This window comes from Rattus norvegicus, unplaced genomic scaffold (assembly GCF_021556685.1).
Source record: "Rattus norvegicus strain SHRSP/BbbUtx unplaced genomic scaffold, alternate assembly SHRSP_T2T unassigned-0000182, whole genome shotgun sequence".
Taxonomy (NCBI): Eukaryota; Metazoa; Chordata; class Mammalia; order Rodentia; family Muridae; genus Rattus; species Rattus norvegicus.
In genome coordinates, this window is record NW_028238899.1 from 27,501 (window position 1) to 37,505 (window position 10,005).

The 10,005-nt window shown below is 55.3% G+C and overlaps 1 long non-coding RNA gene across 1 annotated transcript in view; it reads right to left on the reverse strand.

Annotated features, from left to right (window-relative positions):
* Positions 1-5,845, reverse strand: part of LOC147997349 (uncharacterized) — an 18,375-nt gene extending 12,530 nt beyond the window's left edge. The window contains exon 1 of the long non-coding RNA XR_015647953.1: positions 5,568-5,845. This is a non-coding gene — a long non-coding RNA (uncharacterized LOC147997349). The remainder of the gene's footprint in view (positions 1-5,567) is intronic.
* Between the last annotated feature and the right edge of the window lie 4,160 nt (positions 5,846-10,005).

Here is a 10,005-nt window from a genome sequence, read left to right on the forward strand (position 1 = left end):
AAGCGAGGCGCAACGCCGGGGAGACGGGGAAACCACCCCCGACCCCCTCGGGCGGGGTCGGAGGACCGTGAACCGGCGGGAGGGAGACCACGCCAACGGGGAGCGGCGGGAGACCGGACGGCGGCCGACCCCGGGCGAGAAGCGGAGGATGAGGACGGGCCCAACGCCTGACACGCGGCGGCAACGCCCTCGCGCGGACAGGTGGAGGAGGAGGGGAGGAGGTCGACGAGCGACTCTGACCCCGCGAGGGGGGAGAGAGGGGGGCCGAGCCCGCGTCGGAAGGGAGGCCGGGCCTCGGGGCAGCGAGGGGGAGAGACACCGACCGGAGCCCCCACCGCCACACCGGGACGCGCACACGGGTTCGACTCAACGCCCAGGCGCCCACCTTGGCACCCCGGCAGCTTTCCCCCGACGCACGCCTTCCCAGAGGACGGCGGGGCCGGACGGGCCCCCGCGCAGACGCACCCTCAGCCAACAGGCCCCACGGACCGGCGTGGGCGACAGCCACTAAAGCCTCTTTCTCCTCTACGCCTCGCGGGGCGTCTTTCCCCCCGCACACGCCTCCAAGAGACCAGGCGAGACGCGCCGCCACGGCCGCGGCGGCCGGGACGCCCTTCAAACCGCAACTTCCTCCCGCCCGCCGGGCGGCCCTTCCCCCCAGGCACCCCGCGACCGCCCCGGGACCCGTGCGCGCCCGGCTGCCCCCCCGTGAGGAGGGGCCCGGCAGCACGGCCGCGGGTCGGCCAGACGAGGAGCGAGAGAGAAAGGAACGCCGGCGGGCGGGGAGGGGGAGCGAACCGACAGAACGAGGACCGTCGACGGCAGGGCGGGCCGCAGCGGCACCCCCCGCGGGAGACGCCTCACAAGGGACCGGGAGGCCGCTCGGGCGGCGACCGGGCACGCGAGCCAAGCCGGCGGGAATCACACTGCACCCAACCCGGAGCAGTCCCGCCACGCCCGCGGCACCGAGCCGACCCGAAACCAACGGACAACCCCCGGGAGCCCGAGGAGACGCCAGCCGACGCGAGAGAGAACCGAGGCAGACGCCGACGCCAACCGACGAAGACCCCCGCGTGGCAGCGGGTCCCAACGTCCGACGACGCGCCGGACGCGGCCGACCGCCGGTTCCCCCAAATAAGAAGTCCGCCCCCGAGAGCGAGGCCAACCCCGCGGTTCACGGACCCTCAAGAGCCCCGCGGAGGGGGAAGGGGGGGTAGGACGGCTCCCGCGATCTCCACCGGCCGTGGGAACGCTGCCGTGGAAGGGGGGGACGAGGCGGCAACCGCAGACGCCCGAGAGCACGCGGCACGCACCACACGCGACACGACCTCGCCGCGAGAGTGGCCGGGACGTGGACGCGCGTGGGAGGGACGCACACGCGACGGAGGGCACGGGGGGAAACGGAGGCGGGTGGGACCGGGAGCCCACCGCCGCCCTTCCAAACCCACCCGTCCCGCGACGACCCCTCGCGGTGAGGGGGGTACCGCGCACGCGGGCGTGTGCACGGCCCTTCCCCGCCACCTGCCACCAGAAACCCAATCTCCCCCACAAGCTCCGCACAGCGGCAGGTCGACAGAGCCCCGTCCCGCGTGATCCCTCCTCGTACTCGGAGCGGGGAGGCGCGGGTCGCGGTAGGCGAGAGAGCAAACGCTGCGCGCAGAAGGCTGAGGTCAGGGCGGGCAGCCGAGGGGACCATCCGGGAGAAGCCCCTCGGAGATCGTAAAGCCCTTTCCGAAGATAGCTAGAGAAGGCAAATTCCTCACTGAGGGCGGGACGAACCCAACACCGACGAGCAGCCAAGGGCTCCGTGCACGCAACGGGAAACGAGCAACAGGCGCGGGACAGAACGGGAAGGACCACGCGCCAGCTGGTGGGGGGTCTGCGGTATCGGCAAAGGTCTCTTTCTCCGGGGTCTTCTTGAGCATTCGCGGACCGGGGGGACCTGCGACAGGTCCCCGCCGAGAGCCAGGCCTCTTCAAGGCGCACACAAAGGAGGAGCCTTGACTTGAGGGAGTCCGGTCTTTAAAAAGGGCCAGCCGCGATCGCTCAGCACCACCCTAACCGCGCAGGGCCCGCGGGTGAAGGCACCAAAAACATAGGCACGGGGTGGGCGCTCACCCAACGGAAGGAGCCTTTTAACCGCACACTCAACTCCTCGACCCCCCCCCTTTCTGTCACCGTGCAGAAAGCCGGCAACTAGGACAAGGGAAAGCGTAAAGGCACAAGCACCATGGAGCACAGGAGGCACGCCGGGGAGCGGGAAGCGCCACCGCCAACTCAGAAGCGGGCACCTTGGTGGTCAAAGCCCGGAACGCTCCAGGAGCACCGCAAGGCTCACACGAAGCAGGGCGCGTGCACACACCATTCGGGAAGGGTATGCACCGCAGCGGGTCTACCACCTTCCCCCGGCACGGGGGAAGAGGGCCGCGAAGCAGTGAACGGCGTGGGGGCAAGCGCCCCCGACACGTCCACAGGGACACCGCGAACCACAGCAACAAGTGTGCGCGGGTCAGCGCTCGTGCCGGACAGCCGCACCCCTGACTTCCACACACCACCCTGCAAAGGAATGGGGAGGAGAGACGAGGGGCCCGCTGGCAGAACGAGAAGAGCGGTCGCCATTCGCGCTGAATGACCATTCGCCATGAATGTCCGTCCCTCGCCTGGCGCGGCTTAGGCCCCGGCCCGAAGAGAACGCGGCAGCACCACATCGATCCAACGGGAGCGAGACACGCCATGCATCGGGAACAACGGGCGTGAGAGCTTTCTAACAACGCACTGGACGGGAATACGAGCGAGAAGAGCGAGAGAGAGCACGGGAAGAAGTCGCTAACACTGCCACACACACAAAAAAAAAAATTTACCCTTCTCGAGGGCGAGAAAAAAAAGGAAGCGTTGCACTCGGGAGGCACGTGGCGTGGAAGAACGGGACTCAACGGGCAGCGGAGGTTCGGGAACTCCTTCAAAAAAAAATAAAAATAAAAAATAAAAAATAAAAATAAAAAAATAAAATCCCCTTCGAAGGAGAAAAGGTGCAACTCGGGAGGCACACAGCAGGAAAGAAAGGGACACACCACCAAGCAGCGGAGGTTCGGGAACTCCTTCCAAAAAACAAAAAAAAAAAAAAACAAAAAACAAAAAAAAAAAAACAAATAAAAAAACCGGTCGGCCGCAGAGGAGCACGCCAGGGGGTCACTAGCACCAAACGGGAAAACCCTTCCAGTCGCACTCGGCACCAACGACTCCTACCGGTAACGGACGACAACCACCACGGGGAAATCGGGAACGCCTGACACGCGGGACGGTTGTCATAAAGCTGCCCCACAGAGCACAGGCAAGCAAGCACGGGAAAGCAGGAAGCGCGTACTCATGGGGGGACGCTAAGCTTCAAGCATCGAAGAGGCCCATGCGCAGAAGAAAAGAGCTAGGGCTGGACAAGCAAACAGCCTTGGTGCAAGCCTCTTCCAACGTCCTTTAATGACAAAAAGAGTCAAAAGGACAGCGTGTCAGCATATATCTCCAGGTACAATAAGGACAGATAGCAAAGATGAAAAGTGTAAAAGACACAGGGATAAACATGACAGGCCACACGGAACGTCTGGAAGTCATGTTCGGTGACGTGTCCCCAAGAGGTCCCCATGTAGAAAGAGAACCGGACCGCAAAGGAACAACTGGTCGACCTTAGAACCCTGAGTGCTCACAGACCGAGGAGGCCATGGTAGATAGCCTGGAACACAGCTTCCCCTCGGCCTCAGAAGTCCATGCTCCCGCTGGCAGGGACCGGGGAGGATCCTGGAAAAAATAAAGTCTCGGAGGCGCCCCCTAGCCGGGACACCTCGGCTCGGAGGCCGGGGACACAGCACCCTCTCGGCCTCAGAGGTCCAGGCTCCCGCTATCAGGGACCGAAGGGACTCCTGGAAAAGAAAAAAAAAAAAATCCGTGGCGCCACCTAGCCGGGCCACCTCGGCTCGGAGGCCGGGGACACAGCACCCTCTCGGCCTCAAAAGTGTCTATGGTCCCGCTGGCTGGGACCGAAGGGACTCCTGGAAAAGAAAAAAAAAAAAAAAAAAACTCCGTGGCGCCCCCTAGCCGGGCCACCTCGGCTCGGAGGCCGGGGACACAGCACCCTCTCGGCCTCAGAGGTCCAGGCTCCCGCTATCAGGGACCGAAGGGACTCCTGGAAAAGAAAAAGAAAAAAAAAAAAAAACTCCGTGGCGCCCCCTAGCCGGGCCACCTCGGCTCGGAGGCCGGGGACACAGCACCCTCTCGGCCTCAGAGGTCCAGGCTCCCGCTATCAGGGACCGAAGGGACTCCTGGAAAAGAAAAAGAAAAAAAAAAAAAACTCCGTGGCGCCCCCTAGCCGGGCCACCTCGGCTCGGAGGCCGGGGACACAGCACCCTCTCGGCCTCAGAGGTCCAGGCTCCCGCTATCAGGGACCGAAGGGACTCCTGGAAAAGAAAAAAAAAAAAAAAACTCCGTGGCGCCCCCTAGCCGGGCCACCTCGGCTCGGAGGCCGGGGACACAGCACCCTCTCGGCCTCAGAGGTCCAGGCTCCCGCTATCAGGGACCGAAGGGACTCCTGGAAAAGAAAAAAAAAAAATCCGTGGCGCCACCTAGCCGGGCCACCTCGGCTCGGAGGCCGGGGACACAGCACCCTCTCGGCCTCAAAAGTGTCTATGGTCCCGCTGGCTGGGACCGAAGGGACTCCTGGAAAAGAAAAAAAAAAAAAAAAAAACTCCGTGGCGCCCCCTAGCCGGGCCACCTCGGCTCGGAGGCCGGGGACACAGCACCCTCTCGGCCTCAGAGGTCCAGGCTCCCGCTATCAGGGACCGAAGGGACTCCTGGAAAAGAAAAAGAAAAAAATCCGTGGCGCCACCTAGCCGGGCCACCTCGGCTCGGAGGCCGGGGACACAGCACCCTCTCGGCCTCAAAAGTGTCTATGGTCCCGCTGGCTGGGACCGAAGGGACTCCTGGAAAAGAAAAAAAAAAAAAAAACTCCGTGGCGCCCCCTAGCCGGGCCACCTCGGCTCGGAGGCCGGGGACACAGCACCCTCTCGGCCTCAAAAGTGTCTATGGTCCCGCTGGCTGGGACCGGAGAGGAGGGAAGAAATAAAAAAAAAATAAAATAAAATAAAATAAAAAATTAAAAAAAAAAAAATTGGAAAAAAAAAAAAAAAATCCGGGACGGGGCCCAAGCCTTCTGGTCGACCTCATCCAGCTGCCACCAACCCCTCCTTGTGTCCCAATAGGTCGTACAGCCACCCTCCTCCCCTGAAGTTCTCCAGGTACAACCTCCTAGCTAGAGATGGTCCCCAGACAGGACGGCGTCTCCGTCGCGCACCCGCCTGCTTGCCTGTCACCCTCTCACCCTGGCCGGCTCACCACAGGCACTTCCCCGTCCTTTGTCACCAACCGGGGGACAGGAGCGTTGCGGAAACTTGTCGCCACTAGGTGTCGCCCGACAGCGATCTCGATCAAGCAAACCAATACAGACTGTCACGCGCCGCCGCCGCCACACACACTCATTCCGTCTCTCCGGAGTGACCTCCCTAGCTCAGGGGGACACTCACCCACGCACAACGGGGCAGGTACCCACCACTTCTCCCGAATGGCACAAACGGTCCCGGTTGTCCCGCCGGAACACAGTGAACGCGGGATGGACTCGGGGCCAACCCCCTCAGGCACCCAGAAAAGGAAAGTAGGACGGAGCGGTGAAAACAGGCCACCTCTAAGTGAAAGGACATGCACTCTCGAATCGGTTAACAATTAGCAAGGAACAGGCACAGTTAGGAAAAGGGAGCGTCCAAACTCCGTCGTGAGGGGAGGGTGGCGGCGACCTCAGTTCCACACCATTTTTAAATGGCTCACTCATTTTTAAAACCCTCCACCGATCCCGATGGGGGGGAGGGGGGTTGTTGTTGTTCTCTGTTCCTCGCTGCCACCGCCAGCCGGCACTCACCAAACCACACACCTGCCACCCTCTTTGGAAGACTAAACACAGAGAGTAAATTAAAAGAATGGTGGAATGATGGTGGAATGGTTAAAATTCCCGTGATTTGTTTTCACTCTGATCAAAACATACTTATTTTGTGCATTTGCATTCCCTTGTTCACACGTGCCTCTGTGTGTGTGGTGGGGGGAGGGAGGGAGGGAGGGAGGGAGGGAGGGAGGGAGAAAGAGAGAGAGACAGAGACAGAGAGACAGAGAGACAGAGAGAGAGAGAGAGCCAATTTAAAAAATAAAAACATGGTTAAATACAGCCACTTTGGGAAGATTGCTAGAGAGAATGCAGTCCAGAGTATGGAGGCCAGAGCTCTGGACGCTCTAGACCACAGGTCTCCCATCTCCCATATACCAGGCACCCAGCACCACCATCCCTACTTTGTTTGCTTGTGCGTTTGTTTGCTTGCTTGTTACATTAGTTTCATCCCAAGTTAATAATTATATATTTTTTTTTCTATGCACGTATTTAGTTGTGGCAGGGGAACTCCTTCTTTAGGACAGGCAGACTTAGCTAGTTAGTTAGCCAGTCAAAAGTACGTAAAAAATTTATATCAACATAAATATCATTCACTAAGAAATCCTATCTGAAGAAAAAGAAAGAAAGGAAGAAAGAAGGAAGGGAGGGAGGGAGGGAGGGAGAGAGAGAGAGAGAGAGAGAGAGAGAGAGAGAGAAAGAAAGAGGAAAACTGGCAGACTTAGTTTTAGTGTTTTTGTTATTGTTTATTCAAGATATTGTTTCAGGGCTGGAGAGACGGCTCAGCGGTGAAGAGCACTGACTGCTCTTCCAGAGATCCTTAGTTCAAATCCCAGCAACCACATGGTGGCTCACAACCATCTGTAATGGAATCCTCTCCTTGTGTGTTGAAGACAGTGACAGTGTGCTCATAAAATAAATAAACAATAAAAAATATGTTTGAAGATTAAAGAAAAAACTCTCTCTCTCTCTCTCTCTCTCTCTCTCTCACACACACACACACAAATAAACTCTGTAATAAAAATCAATGTGACTTCATGATCAAACTTCTATAGTCAATAGGACTAGAGAGAACACATGTCTGTAAAATAAAAGCAGAACCTTTTCTGCTTTGTTTTGTTTTGCCTCAAGGTACGTTTCTTTTGGTATAGCCCAGGCAGTCATGGAACTTGCTCCGTAGACTTATCTAGCCTCAAGCTCACAGAGGTCCACTCTGCCTGCCTCGGCCACCCACACAGCTCTCTCTGCTGACTATATGTCTGCATGCCAGAAGAGGGCACCAGAACCTAGGAGGACACACCACATGGCTCCTGAGAATCCAGGTTTTGACTTTAAAAAAAAAAAAAAAAATTCTGACAGCATAGAGGGTAGATATCTGCCTGCCAGGCTCTTCTAGTGCTGTTTAAGGTGGGGTAATAGCCATGTGAAGGAGACAAGGGGAGAGGAAAAATCGATTGGATGAGTAGTGCTGCTGAGATTAAGGAACACACACACACACACACACACACACACACACACACACACACACACACAGAGAGAGAGACAGAGACAGAGACAGACAGAGACAGACAGAGACAGTAAGACAAAGAGACAGAGAGAGAGAGATGACAGAGGGACACACCGAGGGAAAGACATCAGGACCAGCTGAATTTCTCAAGAAAAGAAAAGAAGAGAAAGGAAAAATGTTTTCTATATACACAAATCTGTATACATGATTTGTTATAGTGTCCCATTTGGGCACTTTGGATTCAACTGTGGATGGTTGTCAGCCAGCTTGGCTGACACCTGACCTCACCAAGATGGAGGCAGCCGGCCATTAGCCCTGATGTTCCAGGTCACTTCTGTTTCTCCCTTTCCCAGCCTCTAGGGAAACAGAACTTAATTAAACTCAGTTTGCACGTGCAGAAAGGTGAAGAGGCACCCAAAAGCAGCCAGAAGCCTCAGACCATCCACAGCCACATGTTCTCCTTCTGCCTATATTACTTCTAAATGATCGTATTTATTTATTTATTTATTTATTTATTTATTTACTTACTTACTTACTTACTTACTTACTTACTTTTTTTTCTTTCTTTTTTTTCGGAGCTGGGGACAGAACCCAGGGCCTTGCACTTGCTAGGCAAGCGCTCTACCACTGAGCTAAATCCCCAACCCCCTTACTTACTTACTTACTTACTTACTTACTTACTTACTTACTTATTTTTGTCATACTTAAACAATCGTTCGTCCTTGAATTCCTCCTGTATGCCAGGTAGACTTAGTCAGTCAGTCAGTCAGTCAGTCATTTAGCCAGGTCAAAATAGTTAAACATAAATATCAATAAAATCAATAAAAATCAAATGCAAACCCAATAGACAGTAAGTAAAATCGAATAAACCAAAAGATACATCATAAGCACAGAGTTTCAGCCGGACATTGAAAAGCAGCAGTTACCGAAGCAGTCTCCCTCCCACACCAACACACACACAGCTCGACCACCACCTTATCTGCACATTTTCAGCTCCTGCTTTCTAGAGTTACCAAGTTTATACACTACAGAGTTTAGCAAAGCAGGCCGGTTCACCGCACCCCCAGGGTCAGAGAACATGCTAGACCAGCTCTAGGGGATGGGCTGGGGGGCAGGGGAGGGTGGGAAGAGGGGAAACAGGCAGACTTAGGTATTCTAGTTTTGTTCATTCAAGATTCCACTTCTCTCTGTTGTAGCCCTGATAGACAGACAGGCAGGCAGGAATATTTGTTTGTTTGGCTTGGGGTTTGGGTTTGGTCCATTTGTTGGTGGATTTTGTTTTGTTTTGTTTCATTTTGTTTTTCGGGAAGTGTGGTGACTTAGTGCCTACACAAGCCAAGGCAGGAAAAATAAATAAGTAAAGATCTCTGAAACACAAATCTGGGGTGGGCTCTAGCATGGCCATGGACACACGCATGCACAGACGCACGCACGCACGCACGCACGCACGCATTGTAGACACGCACTCAAGGACACACTGGATTCTACAATGTTTGGTTTCTGAGTGTGTGTCATACAGAACCTAACAGAATATGTAATGAACTCTGGCAGTGACAGCAGAAACAACCTATGAGAAGGCGTCCTTGCAATATTAAAATGGCAGGCTAGCCAGGTGACAGTTATCTTAACCAATCTGATGTAGGCCTCATTCACACGGCATCTAGGCCTTAACAGTTAATTGTATCTGTTTCTTTATTTTCCTCTTAGGCCATCACATTGTTTTACCTAGACCTTTAACAGCCAGCAGCTACCAGCCTACAGCTACCAGTTTCTTTCTTTTCATAAAGAAACCCTGTCTGAAAAACTAGGGGAGGGAGACAAACAGATTAACAGATCTCTCTCTCTCTCTCTCTCTCTCTCTCTCTCTCTCTCTCTCTCTCGCTCTCTCGCTCTCTCGCTCTCTCGCTCTCTCGCTCTCTCGCTCTCTCGCTCTCTCGCTCTCTCGCTCTCTCGGCGCCTGTGTTTGTGTGTTCAACAGAGGAGGCAATGGCAGATAAATGTCTGCCCCTCCTCTGTAAGCCAGGCCACTCCATTACTGCCTTTCCTTTTTCTTAGTTTGTTTGGTTTATTCCAAGTTAATTGTATCTGTTTCTTTATTTTCCTCCTCATTTCTTTAGTTGAGTCAGGGGTCTTTGCACAAAAGCCCTGGAAATCAGTACCTGGATCAGGTCTGCAGCCTGCTCACAGAGTTCTACCCACCTTCACCTCTCAAGTGATGCAATCAAAGACATGCAGCACCACACCTGGCTTCTTTTCACATGTACATTTACTTTAGTTCCAATGCTCATTCAGGTCTGAGAGACGGGGGAGGGAAGGAGGGAAGAGAGACAGAGAGTGACAGAGAAACAGTTGACAGAGAGGGAGAATTGTAGGTTAATTATTGTTCCGTCTCCTCAATCACGGTCTACTGGTCGCCATCGTGGCAACCATGCCCCGCAACCCTACCTTCGGTAAGATCAAGCATAATGGCGGCAACCATATAATTCCTGCTTAGTCGCACTGAACACTCCGGTCATCACTACCT